At 34.7% G+C, this 26,121-nt stretch overlaps 1 protein-coding gene and 1 long non-coding RNA gene across 44 annotated transcripts in view; one reads left to right on the plus strand and one right to left on the minus strand.

Annotated features, from left to right (window-relative positions):
• The window catches only part of Adgrl2 (adhesion G protein-coupled receptor L2), a 624,560-nt gene that overhangs the window by 404,201 nt on the left and 194,238 nt on the right, over positions 1 to 26,121 (plus strand). For all 43 annotated transcript variants that reach the window (XM_048814135.1, XM_048814136.1, XM_048814133.1 and 40 more), the window contains one exon: positions 11,413 to 11,454. The gene's annotated coding sequence lies outside the window, so the exon portion shown is untranslated. The remainder of the gene's footprint in view (positions 1 to 11,412; positions 11,455 to 26,121) is intronic.
• Positions 21,082 to 26,121, minus strand: part of LOC125620001 — a 9,559-nt gene continuing 4,519 nt past the window's right edge. Inside the window, exons 2-3 of the long non-coding RNA XR_007351586.1 lie at positions 24,745 to 24,817; positions 21,082 to 21,589 (exon numbers count right to left, since the gene is read on the minus strand). This is a non-coding gene — a long non-coding RNA (uncharacterized LOC125620001). The remainder of the gene's footprint in view (positions 21,590 to 24,744; positions 24,818 to 26,121) is intronic.

Here is a 26,121-nt window from a genome sequence, read left to right on the forward strand (position 1 = left end):
CTGACCCTGTTTTGAATAAATCTTCAATCTGAATGTGGTTTCTTATAATTGGCCAATTTCCCTGAAAAGCCTGTAAGTAAGTAAAATATATTGATCAATTGAGAACTGAAGTTAATTGGGTTTTTACTAAAATTTATTATACTGCCACAGAATAGGCACTCAATTAATATTGGTCAAACATGTAAACTCCAGTTAGTTAGAGTTATTTTGTTTTTAGTTTCTCAAATAAAAACAATATTAAGTATGTGATATGCAATAGCATTAGAATCCATGAAGAGGACAAGTAAGCTATTTCAAAAGTGTCTCATATTCTTATATACATATATAGATAGATATAGATAAATAGATAGATAGTAATATGTAGAAAGAAAGATAAATCTATCTATCTGTTATGGTTTAGATATAAGGCATCCCTCAAAAGCTTATGTGGAACATAATGCAAGAAGGCTTAGTGGTGAAATGATTGGGTTATGAGAGCCCTAACCTAATCAGTGCATTAATCCCCTGATAGGGATTAACTGAGGGGTAACTTCAGACTGGTAATGAGTGGCTGGAGAAGATGAGTCCCTGGGGGACTGCCTTTGGGGAGATATATATATATATATATATATATTTTTTTTTTTTTGACTAGGGATTGAACCCAGGGTGCTTAACCACTGATCCACATCCCCAGCCCTTTTTTGTATTTTATTTAGAGACAGGGTCTCCCTGAGTTGCTAAGTGCCTGGCTAAGTAGCTGAGGCTGGCTTTGAACTTGGGATCCTCCTGCCTTAGCTTTCCAAGCTGCTGAGATTATAGATGTGTATTACCATGCCCGGCATGGGGTATATATTTTGTATTTTGCAAATAGAGTCTTTCTGCTTCCTGGTGCCATGTTTCCAACTGCTTTCCTCTACCACACCCTTCCACCATGATATTTTGGTTCACTTGGATCCCCAAGCAACAGTCAGCCACGGATGGACTGATACTTCTGAAACCATGAACCCCCAGATAAACTTTTCCTCATCTAAAATTGTTCTTGTCAGGTCTTTGGTCACAGCAGAGAAAAAGTTGACTAAAACACAATCTACCTATCTCTCTCTCTCTCTCTTTCTCTCTCTCTCTCTCTCTCTCTCTCTCTCTCTCTCTCTCTCTCATTTTCCTTGTTTCTGGACCCTGAGAACACCCTTAAGACAATGGACACCAGATCTTGGTATCTAAATATCATTCTCAACAAAAGAAACTGGGACTCCTTGAAGACATCAGTAATACCAAGGCTTGGACATAAAAATTATAAAGTACATCAGGAATATCTTATTTTGCTAAAGTAGAGAAATACTCAATCAATGCCGGGGCATGTCAAAAAAAAGTCAGATTTAAGAAGACCACCATGATCATATCTAAACAATCTGAAGATCGAAGTGGATAATAATTCTAACAACAGATGTATAGATTCAGCTTGATGAAACTGCAGCCAGCTTGAGTCATAACCACCATGTTTGATTTAGAGGAACCTGTATTGGTTTCTCCTGCAGTTTCCTGGAATATTATAAATACATAAAACCATTATGAAGCTTTACTACCATACTGTGGCAACTGGAATGCTCCTTACTCTTTGATATTAGATTATGATAAATCAGGTATATTCAGGCTGGGTGGAGTCACTTTTGTTCTAACCAATATGTATGTCCCTACTGCTGACCCAACTGTTGGAGATCCACTTGGTATTGCTGCTGCCTAAGCGTTTGTCAATAAGTCTTCAATAAATTTCACTCTGTACTATTCTAAATCCAACTACTTCTCTTTCTTCAGTCTCAGGGCACCTTGGGGTCGGTATTCAGACATTTAGATGGGTTGTTCCAGAATGGCAGATTATAGCCCATTGAATAAAATAAATATCCATATTCCAAACAGATATAAGGAAATTAATATAAAGTGGGCTGGGGTTGCGGCTCAGCAGTAGAACGCTTGCCTCAAAAGTGGGAGACCCTGGGTTTGATCCTCAGCACCACATAAAAATAAATAAGTGAAATAAAGGTATTGTGTCCAACTACAACTAAAAAAGAAGTATTTTTTTAAAAAAAGAAATAAATATAAAGTTAATGAACTTGCCCCCAAATACTTTTAAAAAGATGGAAAAAAAAAGCTATTTTACAGTGATTACCTTAATCAACATTGACATCAGAAGCAATGTTTCACTTGATAGAATGCAATTCAATGAATCATTTTTGCAATTTTTCTACCAAAAATAAATAACCTGAGTCTAATAATGAGAATGCCAGAGAAAAACCTAGAAAGAAGGAGCATCATGGGGCTGAGGTTGTGGCTCAGTGGCAGAGCGCCTGCCTTGTGTGTGCAAGGCCCTGAGTTCGATCCTCAGCACCACATAGACATAAATAAATAAAATAAAGGCATTGTGTCCATCTACAGCTAAAAAAAAAAAAAAAAGAAGGAGCATCTTACAAATAACTCCTAATCTTCAAAGGTGTTAGAGTCATGAAAAATATGGAAAAACTAAGGAAATATTCTAGATTGAAAGACTAAAGATGTGTGATAAGTCTATACAATGCTAGACTGGATTCTTTTGCTATAAAGAATCTCTGGGACAAGTGGAAAAATTTGAATGGGACCTGAGGACAATATGATAATGTTGTATCAATGCTAATTTTCTGATATTTGTAGTTATGCTTCAGTTATAAAGGAAAATGTCCCTGTTTGTTCAAGTATTTAGGAATAATGGGTACCATGTCAAAAAAAATCACTCTAATTCATGAAAAATGTTATTTAGACTGTAGTTGTATTATTTTTTGTAATTTGAGATTATTTCAAAATAAAAATTTTAAATATTTTCAAATTTGCTATTTTCCACGAAATGCCTTCATTTTACTAAAAAAAAATTAGGTTAACTTACAGAAAACTTTTTCGTATTGCACATTATTCATTTTTATAATGAAGTCTGCTATGGTCCAATTGTGTATGTCCTCCCAAAATTCACATATTGAATCCTTACCTCTGACATGAAAATATTAAGTTTTGGGACTTTTGGTAGGTGACATCATGAAAGTGAAGCCCTAATAAATGAGATTAGCCATTTTATAAAGAGAGATCTCTTGCACTTTCTACCATGTGAGGTTAGTGAGAGAAAAGCTTTGTCCATGAGGAAGTGGGCCCTCCCAGACACTGAATCTGCAGGTCCTTTCTCTTAGACTTCTCAGTCTTCAGAATGTAAGAAACAAATATGTATTGACTATAAGATACCCATTTGATGGTATTTCCTTATAGCAGCCAGAATAGTCCAAGACATAAAAAGTATAGAATGCAGAAAGAACTTTTTTTTAAAGTAAAGGGTTATAATAAGTTTTTTTTAAAAAAAGTCCTTATACTTTGTGGTAATTCCTATTTAAATAATTATGAACTCTCAGAGGTTTGGTATTGATGGTTGTAGTAATGTTTTCTGTTTCATCTTATCTTATTTTAAAGGCCTTTTCATATATTTCCTTCAAGAAGAAGAGGCTGAATATCTACAACAGATATTAAAATAGCAATGAATATTATCTAAACAGAAAATTGACACTTCCCTAAAGGCAGAAAACTTAGTAGAAATAATAATGTGAACAGGTAGCATCTTGTATTTACTTTTATTGCTAAAGTGCAACTATTTTCAATAACAGGAAAGAACTAGGTGAGGTGGCATATGCTTCTAGTCCCAGCTACTCAGGAGACTGAAGCAGGAAGATCTTAAGCACAGGAGTTCCGGGGCAGCCTGGGCAGCATAGCAAGATGCCATTTCAAAACACAGAAACAAAAGCAAATAACATGGCAAATAATAGACTCTCTGTCGGTTGTGAACTTTTAAGTCAATTCTTGTCTTTAATAGCTATTTAGTTGGTCAATTAAGTAATAATTTCCATTAAACCAAACACCTGAAATATCTGGAAGGTTGTCATTGTGACTCCGATTACTAGCAAGGTATTTCAGAGGTTGACTATTCTTCCATATAGGTAGACAATCATGTTTGGAGGAGACTATCTTTTGAATATGCCTTTGAATATTTGTGAGAGAATACTCTTTATTTTATTATAGAATTGAGTTGTAGTAGGATGGATTTGGAATGTAACTGGTGAGAGTGAAGGGGGCCAGGGTTATCTGGCTGGCCTATCATAGAAAAGATTTTACCCCATGACTAAATATTGTGGCAGTGTGCTGATAGAAATCCAGAAATAATAATAATCCTTCTTGGACTTCATGAACACTTTCTTAACATGAGAAAAGTTGACCTTCACAAATATTATGGGTTGGAGAAATTTATAGTGTTTATTTAAGAAAACCCTCAGGCGAGGCATGGTGGTGCTCACCTGTCATCCCAGCTACTCAGGAGGCTGAGGCAGGTGGGCCTAGGAGCCAGTCTGGTCAACTTAGCGAAACTGTGTCTCTAAATAATAGAAAGTGGGCTGGGGGTGTAGTGCAGTGTTAGAGTGCTTGACTAGCATGTGCAAGGCAATGGGTTCAATCCCCAGTAATTCCCATCCAAAAGAAAATAAACACTCAGAATTCCACATTGCTGAAGACTAATTAGTCTAAGATCAGTAATACAATGCAATGGGTTCAAAATCTAACTTTTCTGCTTTATAGCTTTGGGAGGAAGCAAATTATTTAATCTGTTTGTTCTTCATATGTAAAAGAGATAATAATAGCACCCAAATTATAGAATTACTATGAGCATTAAGTGAGACATTTCAATTGCTTAAAGTAGTACCTGGGACATAAGGAAACACTAATTGCTAGCTAATATTATAATTATTGGAGATCAGGAACAGTAGAAAAATCAAGCAAAAATAGAAGCTGCAATAAGAAATCTAGTGATTTTGTAGAACACATTTTGATCATTCCTTGAATAAACCTATATGTACCTAATGTACTGATATGTACCCAACACATAATTAGGGCCCACAAGTACTTTTTGTTTAAATTCATCTGTATAAATGGGGATGATAGTAGTATTCCTCACAGCATTGTTACAGGATTTAATTATAAAAATTCTTAGCAATTTTCCTGACAACTAATAAGCACTCAAAACACTAGTTGTTTTACTATTCCTAATTATATTATTATTTTTTTTTCAGCCTAGTCAATATTCATACTTTAGTTTAATTTTGGATGTTTAATTTCCTGGAGATTAGATCTCAAAATTATAAATTTCGGTCACAAATTGCAATGAAAATGATCTCTTACAGATTATTGAATTATTATATTGTTACATGTTTGCTTATTGTTGTTATNTAGGTAGAGAGGGCTATGTTAGATTAAACCACAAAAAAGGTGCTTTTTGTTAAAACTACTTAAATGAAATAATACTGATGAAATATATTTGTGGTGTGAAACAGATTAAATCTTTCAATCTGTAGGGACAAAACAAAGAAATATCATGCTTTAATTTTTTTTCATGTTTATTTTACCTCCTATAGAGGATCATAAGTATCTTTAATAGGCCAGCAAATGTCTGTTTTTATTCATTCAACAAATACTATCATTAAAAATAACTCCCATTTGTCCTTTTCCAATTCCTTGGGTTTTAGACATGGTAGGCACTAAATAAATACCTGTTGATCGAAGATGGTCTTTGATCTCAGGTTGGGGACCAGGTTTACACACATGGGAAGACCATTGCACAAATGCAGCTCTTCCTCCTGCTGTTATTCAGGACATGAGGAAGCAGTCATGAATGTGCAGTGACACTTTGGTTTAGTAATAGCATCTTTGGGATCAAACGTTTCTGCGGGGTGCCATGGAAGTTTCTGTTTCTCTATAGGTAATGTTTGTGTTCACCAGAGACTCTGTTAGAACATAGCCAACCAAATGGGATTGGCTAGTAAAAGCTTTTGTGGGTGAGCATTTTGGAAACAAGTTTCAAGACCATTTGCTTCGCAAAACCTCAACAAAAGGAATTTTCACCAACATAAGTTATGTAAAGGTTTGATTTGAAAGGGTCAGGAAGGGCAGAGAAGATAAAGTTCTTAAGGAAGTATGGAACATTCCATATTCTTTAATGGTAAAAGTAAAAGTAAACTCTTTGGGTTATTGCAAAACCACCCCTCAGATCTTTTGGTAGAAACAGATGCTGCTGGTAAACAGCCATTCTTCAAATATCTCATGCTCCAAGCAATAGCACCAGAGTAAAGAAGATTAAGGATTATGCAAGAACTTTGGTGAGCCCACTGGCTCCTTCAAAGTGGAGTCACACAAGGAAACTTCAAAACCAAACTAAATAAAAACACTATTTCCAAAATAACATAAATTGAAACTTTACAGGATCTGATGTTACATGAATAGTATTCATTGCTTTGACTTAAGAATCAGGAATTTCTTTATATTTGTAATCTTCAACTTAGTTACAAATTATTCAGTGATCTTGGTGAAGACGAGCATTCACATCATGTGTAATTTTCTCTTCAACTTTTAATTTCTCTGGATACAGACGAAAAATTTTGGTCTTTTAATTGAGCAATTATTACTTCTTAAGTGAATATAAAGTTGGAGGATAGGGCTGGGGATGTGGCTCAAGCGGTAGCGTGCTCGCCTGGCATGCATGCGGCCCGGGTTCGATTCTCAGCACCACATACAAACAAAGATGTGTCTGTGATAACTAAAAATATATATCAAAAAAATGTCTCTCTCTCTCTCTCTCTTAAAAAAATTAAAAAATAAAAAATAAATAAAGTTGGAGGATATTGCCGAAATCTCCCTTTCATCCAGAGAACAAGTCTAACACAGGCAGTGCACTGTCTGGCAGCACCCCAGCCCTAGGTGGAAGAGCCAATCAAGACTGGAAGGGGGGGTTGGGGATGTGGCTCAAGCCCTCACCTGGCATGTGTGCGGCCTGGGTTCGAACCTCAGCACCACATACAAAGATGTTGTGTCCGCCGAAAACTTAAAAATAAGTATTAAAATATAAAAAAAAAAAAAAAAGACTGAAAGGGGAACGAATTCTTCACCTCCTGTCACTCCCTGGCATCTACTGAGCTCCTGAACTAGTGCCAACTAGGTCCGATTTACATGTCTCCTTGGAGGTTTTAGATAACTCTTCACTAAGAACTGTTTGTTTTTCTCATTTAGACTGTTTCTCCAGAGTAGGATTTGCAAGCTTGCTGCTGAATACGCTGTTGCAGATCATTGCTAGTTTTCGTCCTGACCGAAAGCACTTGGTATTTGAAAAAATTCATTAAGAAGTGACTCATTTTACCTCCCAGATCTAAGTTTGTGGAAGGGCTCTAACACATCTTGGACTCCAGCAACAGAAAATAAAGAGTTCATATGCAAATATTCATACAAAATGCCCACACAGGAACTTGCTGCTTTGTGGCTTGTGTCATTATTTAAGCAATTCTAATTGAGTGTTTCTTTGCAGAGAGCTGGAATCCACTTCTCTAGAACTTCTATCAGTTGCCTTAGTTTTCTAAGACTCTCTCTGTTTTTTTTTTTCCCCAAACATTTGAAGATAGGTTCAATGCTTCTTCTCAAGGTATAGGTTTCACTTTTAATTTAAATACATCTTATTCCATCAGTTTCTCCTGAGGTTATATACCTTCCAAACTTTATCATTAATGAGAAGTTGGTTTTGCAATAACTACATTTTGAACACAGTTTCTACTAATACTGAGCTCAATTAAAGTTAAAAATATGTAAAATTTAGCTGGGCATGGTGGAATATATATGTGTGTGTGTATATTCATGACTTGTATTTTAAATAATATTTTTATACTTGATTAAGTTTTTTTTAAATATTTTTAGGTGTTAATGAACCTTTATTTTATTCATTTATTCATAAATGGTGCTGAGAATTGAACCCAGTGCCTCACACATGCTAGGAAGCACTCTACCACTGAGTTATAACCCAAGCCCTTGATTAAGTTTTGATTGCTATGTTTAGTCGTCTGTAATACATAAAATACAGAAATTGCTTTTGAGATATCAGATTGGTAAATTCAGCTACAGAAAGCATCTTTTTGGTGCCTCCATTAATGGAAATTTTACTAGACACTACTAAGTGCTGACTAAAAAAACATGCTAAAATATTACTTTTAGCTACTGATATAAAACTTCTTGCCAGAGACGCATCACAACTTCAAGACAAAATGTTTGTTATCTAAATATAAGTCTTAGCACAAAATAAAATTGTTAGGAACATCTTAGATCACTTGGCTACAAAATTTTTAAAATTGTATTATACAATACCAAATTAAAATATAGTAATAATTTGAAAGATTTCAATCATTTATGAAAATGTAATTAACCAACACTAAAAATCAGAATGGATGACCCTTTAAGCTGGGCACAGTGGCATATGCCTGTAATCCCAGCAACTTGGAAGGCTGAGACAGGAGGATTGCAAACTCAAAGCCAGTCTCAGCAATTTAGGGAGGCCCTAGCAATTTAGCAAGACCCCCAAACCCTGTCTCAAAATAAACACAAAAAGGGGATGTGACTCAGTCCTTAAACATACCCCTAGGTTCAATCCCCAGTGCCAAAAAAGAAAAAAAAAATGAATATCCTTCCAATAGTCCTTATACATTTACATAAATAATTCTTTATATGCCAGTTTTTCAAGTCCTCTGCAAAATGCTAAAGTGATGATTCATCCAACAATGTAGGTGGTTAATAATAACCCAAACGACATCAACAATTTAATGCATTATGCTTTCACTTCTCATTAAAATTGTTGTATTACTGAAGCTGATCAAATTTTGTTCATGCTTAGCCCTCCATTTAACTCTGATATTCTATATTTTTCCTCCTATATCAGATTTTGCTTTGTTTTTAATTATCTTCCTTCTTTCTCTTACCTGTATTCAAGAAATAGGAAAAGAATTTTGTCATTCCAAGGTATGCTCAGATAAAAGGCAAATTATTCAACAGACTTGTTGAAGAGGATTGACATTTAAACATGAGAGGCTGTTTCCTATATTCATCACTTTCCTATTGAGGTCAGGTGATGCATGATAGTGACTGGCTGAAGTGTTTCAAATAATTTAAAAAAAAAAACCTTCTAAAAAATGGAATGGTGGCAAAAATAACATTAAAAAAATAATAATGAGCTAGGCATAGTGGCACATGCTTCTAATCCCAGCTACTTGGGAAGCCAAGGTAGAAGATCACAAATTCAAGGACTGCCTGAGCAAATTAGGGGGACCCTATCTCAAAAAATAAAATAAAAATGCTGGGGATGTATCTGAGGGATAGAGCACTTGCCTAACATGCCTGAGGCCCTGGATTTCATCACTAGTACCAAAGTATGGGGATTAAAACAAATGAGATAGGAGTCCAAACATATATCCAATCAAGTCTTATACTTGTCCAATAGTTATAAGCCTCTCTGAAAATATTTATACCTGTAGGTTGAGGCAAGTTACCTATTCAATTGTAAGGGGTGTTATCAGATTCATCAGGACTTGGTTGTGAATTTGACTACACAGTTTTGGCTCATAGAAAAATGAGGAGGAAATATCTGATTAAAGTATGCATTGCTGCTGAGGCAACTGAATGTTGCCATAGCAATTGAGATGAAATGTGCAAGAAGTGAGATAATTAAATCTAACCCCTTTAGTAGTTTTGACAGTCAATGCACTGCCAATAGGAAAAGTTATCTACAGTATTAAGATAAAACACATTCCACATGGAAAGTCTCCTTACTAGTATTTTGTTGTTCTTTTTCTAAATGCATTGCTTTAGGTGTCTAATTTGAATGTTCTCTTTTAATAATCAAATGCAGTTTTGACCTTGGTCTGCAACTGCCTGGGATTTCTGCTGGTTTATTGTATCGTGTGAGCAGACATCTATAAAATATATCCATTTTGACCCTCTAGTTCTTGGAAAAAACTATACTAAATTTTAGCCAAAGCTGGCACATTTGAGCTTAGAATTCAATAATATCTAGAACGTGCTGCCCTCTTCAGGAGCTGCTGCTTAAAAATGCTTTTTTTTTTTTTTTTTTAGCAGTTGAAACTATGAGCAGTAATATCAAAAGTTCTATTAATAATTTTTATAAATAAGTAGCAAATATATTTCTAAATTTAAATTATTTCCTTTAAAAGCTTGCACTAAAATTAATAATACGAAATTTTGAAATAAATATGAATATTTGTGATTAAATACAAAATAATAATTTCCTTAAAAGAACTACTTTCATAAGAGAGAGCTGCTTTCTTGAACCATTACAGATTTTGGATTTCCATATTTTTTACTATCCAAATGTTTATTTAACAGTAAGTGTGTATAATAAAATATTTTCTGTGAAAAAAAATCTAAGTAGGACACTCTTTAAATCCTAATTTTACTTTCCAGCCAATAGTGTTTAAAAACTTTGTGAACACTAGTGTTGCAGTTTGAAATTTTAGTTTTTATTTACATAATATTATCATTTTAAGAGTAATGACTTAAAACATACATTAGAACATAATTTTTATTGAAGGTTATTTTACTAGAAAAATATTTTTAAGGTCTGAAACATCATTATCTGGAAAATCTAAGCAAAACTCTTTTATACATATGTTATCTACTAAAATTTATGTAGCCATTATGTAGTTTTGACAAACAGATATAAACTCAGGGTATTTTTTCTAGATTATGTTTATGATACTTAAAAAAGGGGAGAGGACAGAAAATAACCAACATCTTATAACATTAACTATTATATGGTAAAGCATATTTTTTCACACCCTATAATGACTCCTTATGTTATAACTACTAAGACAAATAAAAGTTATTTTATACTAATAAGTAAAAATAAAAGTAAATGTTTATTTAAAAATTTAAAGAGCACAATAAATTCAAGAGCCAATATCTTTTCAAAAAACAATTTTATTCTAATTCTTATGTTATATTATTAGAACCTTGTATTTAACAGAAAAAAAAGTAAATAGTTTCTTCTTATGAAAAAGAGGAGCATGGAATTCAAATTTTGTTTCCCAGCTCCTACTTCTGATTTTCAGGTCAAGATTCCAGACAAAAATTTATTTATATTTAAGTGATATAATGGTCATTAATATTGACTTCAGGAAACTAAGACGTCCCCCCATTTTCCCTTAAAGAATTTTAGGTGTAGCTGTCCTATATGTATCAATGAAAAACTCAACTAGGTGAAAGGGTAATGAAGAAAAAAACACTGACAATTTTTTTCTTAATCCTGTAATATTTGTTTTGCAGAAAATAAAATGTTTTATTCTGTATTCAAAAGTACTTACCATAACAATTGTTTAATCCTAAGATAGCTCTGTCCAAGGACATGTAATACATGTTCAAGAATTCTTAGGACACTGATTTGTGTTTTCTGCAATAGATTTACTCCATTTTTGTTTTGCTCCTGAAGCATTACATTGGGCAGTTAGGATCCCTGTGGATGGAGGCATAATAAATAATAATATTTTCTTTGCTTTCCAGGGTATTTATGGCACAATGATAAATTTCATCTTTCCCAGAATGGTAAGTAAAGAGCTCTTTCTATATTTGATACTACCAAAAACAAACAGGAAAAAGTGGACTGGAATAACATAAGTAGAGTATCATTTACTAAATATATTGAATGATCTGATAATTATAAGGCAGCTTATACTTTTTTAAAGAAACGAATGCTGCATTCAAATCCTGTAAACATTCCACAGTCCTCACCAAATATGCTGCAGGCTCTTCAAAGGGAATATAAGGTTTTGCTTTCTCTATTGAATTTCAGGCAAACATAGTATATTCAACATTTTGTTTCCTGGAGTAATTTACTTTAAAATATATTCAGATATAGAAATAAATGTGGTTTACATTCTGTGAGAAGAAAGAGAAGGCATATCTGTGATACATGTCGAGAGTGGATAAGAGTCCTTTGGAATTTTTACTGTTACATAAAAACTGATTGTAATTTATGTTTGACCAGGGCTTTGCACATCAGTGAACTTAAAAATGTCTATTTTCTAAAAGCATATATCATAACAATTCCTAGGCAAGTTAGCTACTGTCTGATTTTGTTTATACACATAATTTGTTGCCTCTATGTTATGTTTTGATGACATAAAAGGTAATACTTAGTTTTAGTTTTGATCATAAGCTCTATACAATCCAGATTATAATAAAAACTAATCTTATTTAATAGAAAAGGTCAATGTAAAATATTTCTCAGCAAGTTATTACTGTATCTGAAATAGTACCCCACCCCCTGCCTCTAGTGGTTCTTAAGTACTTTCTATAAAAAGAAGGAATTTCTTTTTTGGAGGGTTTGGGGATTGAATCCAGAGCCTCAGACATGCTGGGCAAACCCTCTACCACTGACCTACATCCCCAGCCCAGGAATTTCTCACTGTAGAAAAATATCACTTTTCAATAAACCAATCATCACCAACTGTTATATTAGAGAAAAAGCAAAGCAAAAAAAAAACAAAACAAAACAAAACACATAATATGTTGTATGCTTGTGTACACAGGGGAAAAAAGAGTTGGTATTATATTGTTAGCATAGAAAAAAAACTCAAATGACACACCAAAAAGTGGGAATATCAGTAGTTGAATCTTCTTCATTCTTCATTTTCTGAATTTCCTATAATAAATATGTATGATTTTTAAATCAGAACAAAAGCATTATTTAAATAACAACTATTCAAAAAGTATGCTTATTATTAGATATGTATATTTAAATTGAGAAATACTGCTTTGTGCCCACTGCATAAACAAAATGATCTCACATAATTAAAAAGAAAAAAGAAAAACCTTCTACCTCCAGGAAGATCTAAAAATATATATGAAGATTAATTGGGTAAAAATTATATTTTTTAAAAAAAGCACTAAAAGGGAGAAAAAAAAAGCTGTCATTTAAAAAAAAATGTTTTATTCTGGTTAAAAATGTGTATCTATAGTTCAAGTATATCAGTGTGGAAATTAGATACTTGGATTCACATTGGCTTTCAGTATGTTATAATTTGGCATTTTATTTATTTTTTTTTCTGCAAGAAAAAAGGATCTAACACAGAAAAGTTTAAAGTAGGAAGGTGAAATTTTAAAAATTAATTTATACTTTAAGTTAGATGACCTATTTAAGACTAACAGAAAATGTCCATCTAAACTATGCTGTGTAATTTGCCCATCTTAAACAATAGTTGGGCCAGGTGTAGTGGTAGAGTACTTTCCTAGCATGTGCAAGGCCCTGGGTTCAATCCCTAGCACTGCAAAAAAAAAAAAAAAAAAAAAAAGTGAAATCATTAGACATTTGTTGTGGCCCATTCCTGTAATCCTGCTACTTGGAAAGCTGAGGCGGGAGGATCACAAGTTCCAGACCAGTCTGGACAATTTAGCAAGACCCTGTCTCAAAATTTAAAAAAAGAGGGCTATGGGCTACAGACAGGGAAAAACAAAAACTTACTCTACATTGTATAAAACAATATGGTAAGAGATTTAGAGTCACCAGCATAAAAAAGTATTAATGAGTTAAGGAGTAAATTTCATTCATTTGTAAAATTTACTTAAGTGAAAGTCTCATCCAAATTATATTTTATAAATAAGAACTTATAGAGTCATTCTATATTACTATTTTTAAAATGCATCCAAAAATTCAACCTGAGTTTTCTCCCCTGATTGGGGATGAGAGAGGATTGCAAATTGTGTCCAGACAAAATAAAGCACCAATTTATATGTGGAAATTGCAAAACTTTTAATGGGAAATATTGGGGAATCAAACATTTTAGTTCATAATTTCTGTTTTTGCATATATTTTATAAATCTTCAATATAGTTTATATATCAAGACATTTTAGAAAGAAATAAACAAAATGAGCCGATTTATCAATAACCAGGAATGATTCAAGGTAAGGTGACAAATTATTAGGTAAATAAAATATCCGGTCACTTGAACTATTTTCTTTCTGATGTGTGTGAATTTAAGCAAGCAGCCAAAGTTTTAAGTTTTATGTGAAGTGAATTGAAATGTAACTATATGATTTATTGACATTTATCTATTAAAACTGAATTTTAAAACAGAATAATCTTCAGCATTCCAATTTTTTCTAAAAGATTAATGGTAAATGCCAAATATTAAAGGGCCAGGCATGGTAGCACACACCTATAATCCAAAAGGCTTTGTTTGGGAGGGTAAGGCAGGAGGATCCCAAATTCAAGGCCAGCCTCAGCAATTTAGCAAGCACCTGAGTTCAATCCGTGGTACCAAAAATAAAATAAAGAAAAGCTTACCAAGTTATTAATCTGTATTTTAACAAAATAGATCTTCCCTCTCATTTCTTATTCTGAATGTGTTTAGTGAACAAAGGTTGAATGTGCATTTCTGCGAACAGTCTAATTTTCAACCAACATTAATATACTTTATTTTTGAGAATGTTAATACAATTTTATTACCTTCTTTCATTAATAACAAAAGTTCCACACTGTAGTCAACTATAGCCAATGGCCATTTTGTCATTTATCTTTTAAAATTCCACCACTGTTTGCTACCATGATAGGTCAGATGATAGTAATATAAAGCATTGCTAACTGGCCAACTGGTTGATAACTTCCAAGATTTTGAGAATAAGCAGACAAAAACAGTCATCTCCTTTACCTTCAATTAAAATTGCATGCAATTATTTCTGTAGATTGTAGATCTCTTTGGGGATTTCCAAATTCATATAAGTTTTTGGTTCATTTCACAGGAATAATATTCATCTTAATTAGCAAAACACAATTGATGGGCTTTTTACAAGAGGGAGCTCAGTATGTGCACTGATTATTGCCACTAGATTATCTGTTTTTGTTTGTTTGTTTTTATTGTTGTTTTATAAACAACAACAAAAAGCCCTGTTTTAAAGCTGGTGACTACAGCCAGGCCTGGAAGTACACAACCGTGAATTAGGAAGCTGAGGCAAGAGGATCACAAGTTTGAAGCCATTCTCTGCAACCTGGTGAGACTCTGTCTCAAAAGTAAAAAAGGCTGCACTGTATCTCAGTGGTAGAGCATCACTGGGTTGAAAACGAGGTAAATAAACACATGCATACACCAATATATTAGTCAAAGTATTGGATTATGTTATCTGTTTAGTAGCCATTTTGCTTTCGAACACAGGATGTTTTGGTGAGTGGTTGGCCCATTTTATTTTAACTTCCTAACTTTCCTAAGCAACATCCTAATTTGCCTTCTGAAATAATTTATTAGCATTTTATATTGGTTCAAATAAATAAAAATCTTGTTTAATTGATAAAAGGACATTTCTGTTCTGTTATTTAATTCTAATACATAATTTCTAGGGTTAAAATATTTCCTTGAAAATTTTTAGTATTTAATAGCTAAAAAATAAAATTTATGGGCTGGGGATGTGGCTCAAGTGGTAGCAAGCTCGCCTGGCATGCGTGCAGCCTGGGTTTGATCCTCAGCACCACATACAAACAAAGATGTTGTGTCTGCCGAAAACTAAAAAATAATATTAAAACTCTCTCTCTCTCTCTCTCTCTCTCTCTCTCTCTCTCTCTCTCTCAAAAATAAATAAATAAATAATAAATAAATTAATAAATAAAATAAAATTTATGCAGGGCATGGTGGCATATACCTATAATCCTAGCGACTCAGAGGCTAAGGCAGAAAGATTTCAAGTTTGAGGCCAGCCTCAGCAATTTAGTAAGTCCCTAAGTAACTTAGCAAGATCCTATCTCAAAGTAAAAAACAAAAAAGGAGTTGGGTACAGCACCCCTCGGATCAATACCACTAATAATAATAATAATGATGAGGAGGATGATGATAAAATTTCTAATACATATATAAGAAATAAATCACAAATATCTGTGTGTTGACAGTTCAAAAAGAAAACAACACTATGATGATCTCTTAAGTCCTCTGTGTGCCCTTATATAATTCTTTAACCCTCTTCAATCAGAGATAAACATTATTCTGAATTTTTTCTATCCCTTTCTTTTTTTTTATAATTTTACCTCATATATTTGTATCCCAAAATATACAATTGTTTGGTTTAAATGTTTTTCAACAACAAGATGTAAATAAAACTTGCACTTATTTGTCTTTGATTTTTCCTAATTATCCCTAGGATCTTGAGTTTCAACCCCCTCAGCACATCTTTAATTCATTAGTTTACATTGTTGTATAGTATTTTACTGCCTTAACATTGTTCATATGTGGTGCTGAGAATTGAACCCAGTGCCTCACACATGCTAGGCAAATGCTCTACCACTGAACTACAATCTCAGCCTAAGCCCTAAATTTTCTTCTTAATTTGCCTAATTAATTTGTATTTTCTATGGGATTTCTCTTAAAAGCAATCATATGTTCTGTATAATCAGTCTTATTTTTTTCTAGTCTTTGTACTTTCTTTCTCTCTCTCTCTCTCTCTCTCTCTCTCTCTCTCTCTCTCTCTCTCCNTTTTTTCTAGTCTTTGTACTTTCTTTCTCTCTCTCTCTCTCTCTCTCTCTCTCTCTCTCTCTCTCTCTCTCTCTCCCCATCTTTTCCTATGTTGTATAGAAATGATGGTGGATAACTTTTTCTTTTCCTAATTTTTATAAGGAAATGCTTTGAACATTTTGCAATGAAGTAACAGGAATTTAATAGATATCTTTTATCAGCTTAGGGAATTTTCTTTTTAATTTTGTTTTCAGTTTTTATCTTTAATGAAAGTTGAATTTTACAAAATGTTTTTACTACATTGATTTGTAGGATAATATCATTTTCCTCACAAAATGCTGCAGAGCACTAAAACTTCTTTCACCTTAAGGACATTTACTGAATGGGCATTTTGGTTTTGATGTCCTCGCTGGCAAAGGGGGAAAGTCACAAAGCCTAGGACTTAGTTCTGTGATACAATATGTATAAACCGTTGTCCATATACCCAATCTGAAAACACACCCATCCCATAGAGGAAAGCAAATAAAATAACAAATCTTAAGTGTGTGACTAAAGAAGAAAAAAAAATCATGATCATAAATGCCAGAATATATGTCAGTGATTAAGTGCTTGCTTAGCATGCAGGAGACCCAGTACTACAGTAAATAAATACATGTATACACCAAACCTACCTACATTCACATGATCTCAGTGGTCTCAAGACTACCAAGTAAGAATTTAGTTTAGGGGTTTGGGGCTATAGCTCAGTGTTAAAGTGCTTACCTAGCCAGTGCAAGGCCCTGGGTTAGATCCCCAGCAAGGTAAAACAAACAAGTAACAACAAAAGAATTTAGTTTCCACTGGTACCCAGTAGTGCCTTTTGAAACCAAAGAAAATCCTCTCCAGAGATTCCAGCTTTATCCCATCTCTCTAAGAATTCCCACAGGGTAAGCCCACAGTCAGAACACAGAGATACACTGGGGGCAAAAGGGGACAAGAATTAACTGAAGGGGAGCTATAATTAACTGAAAAAAAGATAAAAAGAAGAATCAGAGTCATAAGGATTTCACATGTTGGGATTCTTTCATTTTTATTTATCCTTTTTCTTCTTTTTTTTTTAATTCTCAATCCTTGTTGCACATGAAACTATATTTAGATATATCTTTTTGCATTTAATTTCATATTAATTAACATAAATACTTGGGAATAAAGTTAGAAATTCATAATATAGTCAAGTTTAACCTGTAAACTAAACCTAGGTACAAAAAAAAAATGGATTTTGATTATGACACTTATCTACCAAGCTACAAACAAGTAACAAAATACTATATCACATTTAAAAATAGTAAAACATAGCCGGCTCAGTGGTATACACCTGAAAACCACCTCGAGAGGCTGAGGCAGGAGAATCGCAACTACAACAGAAGCCTAGGCAATTTAGCAAGACCCTGTCTCAAAAATAAAATAAGAAGCTGGGCACGGTGGCACACACCTGTAATCACAGCAGCTCCCACTGCTAAAACAGGAAAATAGCTGGTTCAAAGCCAGCTTCAGCAAAGGTGAGATGAGGTGCTAAGCAACTCGGTGAGACCCTGTTTCTAATTAAATACAAAATAGGGCTGGGGATGTGGCCCTGTGGTCGAGTACCCCTGAGTTTAATCCCCGGAACCAAAAATTAAAAAACTAAATTAAAATAAGAAGGTCTAGGGATGTAGCTCAGAGGCAGAGCACTTACCTAGCAGATACAAGGCCCTGGATTCTATCCCCAGCACAGCTAATCATCCCGCCACCCTAAAACCATATATATTTGTATTTTGAGGCCTGTTACAATAGAATCTTTTTTCAAACTTTACTATTTTTGTAGACAGAAAACATTTACCTAAACCTTCAAAATTATGAGTACATTATAAGCTATTAGAATCTGCTTTATTTTTGTGGTATATTTTCCCCCCAATATCTCAGTGACTTTTAAATATTTTCACATTTGTGTTTTAAAAAATTTTCAGAAAGGAATTGTATCCTGACTTCACTCCAGCCCCCTGATTACTATCACAGTAATTTTTTTGGGGGGGGGACACTCAACCACTGAGCCACATCCCATCCCCAGCCCTATTTTGTATTTTGTTTAGAAACAGGGTCTCACAGTGGCCAAAGCTAAACTAATCATAATCTGTGTGTGTAATTTTTTAAACCGGAATTAGGGGACAGATTGAGGCAAAGGAAGAATATGTGAGTTGATAGATCTCGAGGAAAGCTAATTCTGAGCCTTCATTCCAATTATTAAACTTCTAAGTCTATGAACCAATAAATTGCCTTTGTTGAAGCTGGATTTGAACTTCTGTAACTTACACCCAAAATGGTCCTGAGAACTATAGTTATATAAAGAAAATTAACTTCTGTGATGGTTTTCCTCCATGCCCAAACTCACAGATGGCAATGAAGGAGTCACACCTGTTATATAGAACCTTTTCCATCACAAGAGGAAGTACTGGGAAGAACTTCTGGGTTAGTACCTGCCTTGACCAGAATGCACACTGTCCTCAGAGGCAGCTCAGAGTAAGGATTGCCCCCAAATTATTTCTATGCCAAGGTTCAAAGCACCAGCATTTTGATAATTAAATTTCTGCTGTCTATAGAGATTCCATCAAGAAGACCTTCTTGGATGCAATATTATTTTCTAGTTACTTTCTACTTCAGCTTTCATCTGGCCTCAATGGAGAAGGAAGGGACTGAAATTTAGGGGAAGATTATAAAAATTTTTCCTTTTTCTATTTTTGGTATTGGAGATTTAACCCAGCAGTGCTTTCACTACTGAGGTATATCCCCAGCCCGTTTTACTTTTTGAGACACAGTCTCACTAAGTTGCTTAGAGCCTCAGTAAATTGCTAGGGCAATTTTTTGATGGCCTCCTTGTGATCCTCCTGACTCAACTTGCCAAGTTGCTGTGATTACAAGTATGTGCCATGCATGTTAGTTTTGGTCAGTTTTGATTTATTTATGGTTAGGGAATATGGGCTGAGTTGTGTCCACAGAATTCATATGTTGCTTGATGTCTTAAGCCGCAGAACCTCAAAACGTAAATGTATTTGAAGACAGGGTCTTTGAAGAGTGTAGTTAAATTGAGTGAGGTCATGGGGGTTGGTCCTGATCCACTATGATTGATATTCTCATAAACAAAGGAGGTGAGGACACAGAGGAAGACTACTCGGACACAATAGAAGACTTCTACCTACAAGCCAAAGAGGAGAGGGGCCTCAGGAGAAATAACACTGCTTGCTAGTCAATCATCAGGGTCTGTCAAGTCTACCCATTGGATTGTGAGATTCTTGAGGACAAAATCTGCTCTGTACTGTCTGCTTATCTCCATTGTGTTGTTTAGGGTTCCCAAACTTGGTTAAGCATCAGAATTCTGGATGACATTTTTAAATTATATATTTTTTCGACTACCATATCATATCTATTGAATTAGAGTATACAAACGTGTGGGCTATAAAGGTTTTTTTTTTTTTTGGTACTGGGGATTTAACTCAGGGGCACTCAACCACGGGAGCCGCATCCCCAGCCCTGTTTTGTATTTTATTTAGAAACAAGGTCTCACTGAGTTGCTTAGAGCCTCACTGTTGCTGAGGCTAGCTTTGCACTTGCCATCCTCCTGCCTCAGATCTGAAGCCACTGGGATTAAGACCTGTGCCATTGTGCCTGCCTGGCTAAATTTGTATTTTTAATATGTTCCCAAGTTGACTTTGTGAATAATGTTGTTGCTTTTTTCTTTTTCCCCCATTTTATTAATGATCATGTGACCGTTTCTCCCAAACTTCTTACTTTGCATTTTGTTCTATATTCCTACTGAGCCATTCATTATCACAATATCTGAGGGGTTTTTGTTTTTGTCTTAGTAATATATTTAGTTATGCTTTCTTGAAGTAAAATAGTGATTCTTCTATATTGATTATGCACTTCAATAATTTTTTTCTTGAGGTTGTATGTGCTAGGTTATATTATGCCCAACTTCTGAGAAGCTACAAAAATGTAATTAGGATGCTTTAATATATGTAAGAACAAAAACAAATGAAGGGCTGGGCTTTAGCTCAGTGGCAGAGCGCTTGACTAGCACCTGTGAGGCACTGGGTTCAATCCTAAGCACCACATAAAAATAAACAAATAAAATAAAAGTATTGTCCATCTACAACTACAAAAAAATTTTTTTTAAAAACCCACAAAAACAAATGAAGCCTATCCAGTTTTTTCCCTGAAAGCTGCTTTCAGCATTACAGTGTCCTCTTCATCACTATTTCCAACTATGTGAAGAACATTTGGGGAAAGATAGCAGAACATTTAATTTATTATAATTATTTTGTGACCCAACCCTATTAATATGGATAAAAGTTGTATGGTAGGACCACAGGTCAATGTCATGTAGAGTTTATCTTGGAAAAGGAGGAGGTAATATTTCAAATTTGTCTGGTCCCCTATCTTGTAAATTTAACTTATATGCTTTTCATTTGACAAAAAATTGACAATTTTCTTTCCTGAAAAGAAAAATCAAACTTTTTTTTTACTCTAATTAAAAAAACATCTCCATGCTGAAGCCTTGGGTCTTGGTTTCTACTCACAAAAAGGAAAGCATGATTTTAGCAAGGGATAACAAAATAATTAACAACCCTTAAAGTAAATTCTGCCATGGTTTATATGTGAAATCAAAGGTGGTCCTTTTGACCATATTTAGATAAGAAAACAAAAACTTACTGAATATACCTGCCAAACTGATAGAGTCAATGGATATTTGCTTTGTGTCTATCGAATCAAGCATCGTATACAATCTGAACAGATAAAAAAGAGACATTTTGGGGTTGGGGTTGTGGCTAAACAGTAGAGCGCTCGCCTAGCACGTGCAATGCCCTGGGTTTGATCCTCAGCACCACATAAAAATAAATAAAATAAAAGTATTGTGTCAACTACAACTAAAAAAATAATTTAAATAAATTTTAAAGAGACATTTTTCCTGCTTTCTAGGAGCTTTCAGTTTAGATAACAGAAGTCCTGGTTTAGGGAGGAAAGAAAAAAAAGAGGAACACTTACCTGAACTTGGAATGGAAGCAGAGACTAGAGTATATGAGAGGAGGTCATGCTCCAATAGCACATCCTGGAGGGACCACTTACTGGGTGATCAGTGTCAATAGCCAGGGGTCAGCTGCGACTTGAGTAAACCAATGACCATGACAGCTTTCAGTCCAGTCTTCGCTGTCCACGCTCACTTCATAAAACGCTGGTATTGAAACCAAATATTATCTGTAGGCTACTTTCCTCTTCTGAATGTTTCATGTGTTCATTAAACAAATATTTTATTAAATGTATTTATAACATAAGGTCCCTTAAGCAGATTGAAAAGACCACAGTATGAAGTGATATATTAGCCAACAATGATTAAATATTAGTGTTTCCAGACTTGTGTTTGCATCTCTAGGGACAGCGAACTCACTATTTCTTCTATCGAGGTATTCTTTCTTTGAAAAATTCTGACTACAAGTGGTTCAGTTTTTAAACTAAAATATGCCTTATGATACCTTAATGTATTTTTATTCAACCTCTTTGGGGCACTTGTAATAAAATGAATCCCTCTCCCACATACTTATAGGAATTTTTTTAACCCAAAAAATGTAGTGAGAGTTTCATTAAGTTAGGAAAGGGTTAGGAAAGATCTGGAAAGTTGAAGAAAGTAGATAAAGAAGAAAGTAGTTATTTTCCCAGGACCTATTCTTATTGGTTTTGGTTTGTTTGTTTTGGTACTGTGCCGCAGTCTGGCTGGGCACTAAATCTCGAGCCACTCAAGCAGGAACAAACTTTATTTCCAAAACTCCCGAGAACGCCAAGCGTTCTCCCGGGACACACCACACCAACCGGAAATCCCTCCTCCGGAAATCCCTCCTACCGCACTTCCCCAACCAATGGGAACTCTCCGGGAGTCCCCAAGAGAGCTCCAAAGTAGCAGGCCTAGGCGGACAGCAGGGGTCTAATATCCAATTGAATGCACATCTTAACATAATCATTATCATCTCAATGGCTTGCTGTCCTCACCTTTCAACCAAAAATGCCATGAGTCATTCCTACTGGGCTATGGCTCTCAGTAGTACTGGGGAGTGAATCCAGGGGCACTTAATCACTGAGCCACATCCCCAGCCCTTTTTTTGTATTTTATTTAGAGACAGGGTCTCACTGAGTTGCTTAGTGCCTCAACAATGTCAATCCTCCTGCTTCAGCCTCTGGAGCTGCTGGGATTACAGTTGTGTACCACCATACCCAGCTCCTATTCTTAATGTTTTCTATTTCTAGTCTTTTTCTTGCATATTATTTTTATTCTATTATTTTATGTGATTTTATCATCATATGTACAAATGTACACATATGCCTCTACATTACAATATGATTTCTTTCTATTTAGTAGGAGAAATTCATAATAGAGAATAAGTGAGCAGGTACTGGAGACAGACCTCCCTTCAAATGTAAGCATTATCATTTGTTAGTATTTATTTATTTATTTATTTGTATTATTTAAACTCTCTCAGTCTCAATTTTCTACTCATATAACATTAAAATAACCTAGAACTTCTTGGGGCTGGTGTTAACATTGACTAGTGTAAAATAGTTAACATAGTGTCTAGAAAATAGTAAATTCTAAGTAATGATTAAATTTATGTTTATACTATTCAGATATAACTATCAAATATAAGACCATTCAAGCTATATATCTTGGAAATCTTATAAACTTTACATTCACATCTTCCTTAAATATTACTCCTAGATGGTAATCTAAACAATTGAAAGCAGGATTAGATTATATTCTCCTTTCTTTCTTTTTTTTTTTTTTTTTTTTTTTTTTGTGGTACTAGGGATCATACCCAGGGCTCACACATGCTCTGAAAACACTCTGCAATACTACACAAGAGCTACATCCCCAGACCTCTCCATTATTTTATTCTTCTTTTTTCTTATTATTTATTTATTTGTACAGGGGCATGAGCACAGTAGTGCTTTACCATTGAGCTACATCCCCAGTCCTTTTGATTTTTTTATTTGCAAAGTTGCTAAGGGTTTCACTAAGTTGCTGAGGCTGGCCTTGAACTTGTATCCTCTTGCCTCAGTCTCCCAAGTGGCTGGGATTACAGGTGTGTACCACCATGGCTGGATCCATTATTTTATTTATATTCTAAACTTATTAATGCAGTCTAATCTATTCCTGTTTGGTGGTGTTTGTTTTTGCAACCATGTTTTTCCGTTGATTCATAGCCAAGTAAATCTCCTTTATTTTTCTCCCTGAGTCCTGCTGCTAAGTCACATATCTTTCAAAGCAAATTTGGGCTGTTGGTATTTGGGTACCAAGGCAGGATCTCACAAATATTCCCACCAAATTATATATTATTAGATTTTGTCCATGTTTTAATTATTTTTACATCCTGATTTTATAATCCAAAGCCTTCCTTCTCTCATGTAACCTGTTTTTAATAAGTCATGCCTTCTTATAGCTTTATCTCACTCATTGATAAATATGTTCACACCAGGCATTGATAAATATGTTCATCACCACTGGGGGCAATCACTCAATCACTTACAAAAATATGATAATATATCCCGGAACCTACATTTCTCCATCTGCTTCACAAAGATATAAAGGAAGACTGAATGCCTTGCTATTTCCATTGCCCTGATATGCAGGTTTGCTAACTCTAACAGAGGAGAATATATAAAATTGGGCTAAATTACTTATCCTTTTTGAACTTATATGTTTTCCTAATAACCACTTTTCAAAAATGTTCACAAACTTCTTATAAATATAATGTAGGCTATCTACGCCCCACCCACCAAGCAATGACAATTTCAAGAATCTAAAGTTTCCAGGTTCTGCCATTTTCTTAATATAAGGCATTTCTGTCCTAGCCTCCCCCAACCCCCCACCCCATTTTTAAAAGGTAATCAGTTAAACACTCCATAATATCATTTAGAAGGTCCCTGGTAATAATTCACTGAAGTCAAGAGACACATTTGCCCCTAGACCAGTTAGGTTCTCCCAGTACAGTGTATAGGTTAAGTGCTTGACCCTGTACCTAAATAGGTCCTAGCTCAGGTCCTAGCTCTACACTTTTGTAGTTGAGTGGTCCTGGGCAAATTATTCAACCCTATAATAATGCATGTTTTTATAGTGTTGTGATGATTAAAAGCTTGAGTGAGTATAAATATTTAGTGTTTGATACCTACTAGTCCTCAATAAATTTCTCTATATCTTTTTATCTGTTTGTCTTTTCATGTTTAGCCAAAATCTAATGGTCTTGACTTCATTCAACACATATTTATTGGGTCCTACAGATCCAGCAGTGAACAAATCAATGTCCCTGCCACATTCTAATGCAAAAGAGAGAAAATACTTACATCTGTAAAATAATGGCAGTCAGTGATTGCATATGCAAAGTCTTCAAGCCTGTAACCCCAGGGACTCAGGAAGCTATAACACAAGAGGATCACAAGTTCAAGACCAGATGGGTAATTTAATAAGAACTTAACTCAAAAAAGGGCTGGGAATGTAGAGCTACCCACTCGTGGGTTTGACCTCCAGTAAATCCCCTCCCCCACAAAGAAAGAAAAGTCTGGAGGTCAGTGAGTTGTTTTTTGTTTTGTTTTGTTTTGTTTTTTCCTGTGGTGCTGGGGATAGATCCCTCATATGTAGGGTGAGTGCTCTACCACTGAGCAACATCCCCAGCTCCAAGATCTATTTTTAAAAGGGCAGTCAAGGCAATCTCTGAAGAAGTGACATGTGAGCAGAGATATGAATGAGTCAACAGGGAAGAAACCTAAAAGAATAAAGAGGCTTTGCTTTCTTTTTCATGAATGAATTTTATGTGTTCAAAAAAAATGGGCCTATTCCTTTATTGATCTTCCCTCTTATTTCATGCTAAGGAAAAGCACTTTGGGTTCTTTTTAGCCTCTTTCACAAGTCCCAGTTCATTTTGTGCTTTAGTGTTGCTGAATTTTTATACGTCAATGCTACCTTCATATATTTATGCTTGATTATGTGTCCCCTTTTACCATCTTTTGCGCATGCTGTTTTAAATTCAGAGCCTGTCAGTGAGTCCCTGTGCAGCACACTGGTTTCTTTAGTTTCCTCCCCATTTTCTTGCTCATTAGAATCATTTGTGTTTGCATAGGCAGAACACTGCTTAAATCAAACTCTAAGAGCGCATGGTTGCTTTTCCCCAAGGTTCCAATCATTTCCATTTTACCTACTGGTTTCTGTCAGAATTGGGTCCTGAGCAGGAGTTCCCCTTAATGCTTACTCTGCCTTCTGGGAAATGAAATTATCAGCAAGGCCAGTCAAGAAATTGTCAGTGTTTTGCTTTCTGAGGAATGAAAGTTTCTGCAGATACTCGGAGACTAAAATCCCTAACACTAAGATATGTGGCTGCCTTGTCAGTTTTGTGGTCTGCAGTAGAAAAGAATCCTTCTTTTTCTCCTTCTGGCCAGAAAGTCTATAACATAGTCACATAATGCTATTTCATCTCTGTGTTTCTTATTTTATTCTAGATTTTTCTCTAGTGTTTCTCCCACCATAAGTTCTTGGATTTACATATAGGGTCATAGCTTCTAAGTAGCAAGGCCAAGTCACCTACCTTCCAACAGGCTTGGTCTAAATATCATCAAATTTGATTGAATTATACTTTTACTCATGAGCAAATTGTGGCCTAAAAATGTTATTTCATTTGCTTAAGGTCTCAAAGCTTGTTAGGGATTTTATTGTGACTGCTCAACAGC

This window comes from Marmota marmota, unplaced genomic scaffold (assembly GCF_001458135.2).
Source record: "Marmota marmota marmota unplaced genomic scaffold, marMar, whole genome shotgun sequence".
NCBI classification, from domain to species: Eukaryota; Metazoa; Chordata; class Mammalia; order Rodentia; family Sciuridae; genus Marmota; species Marmota marmota.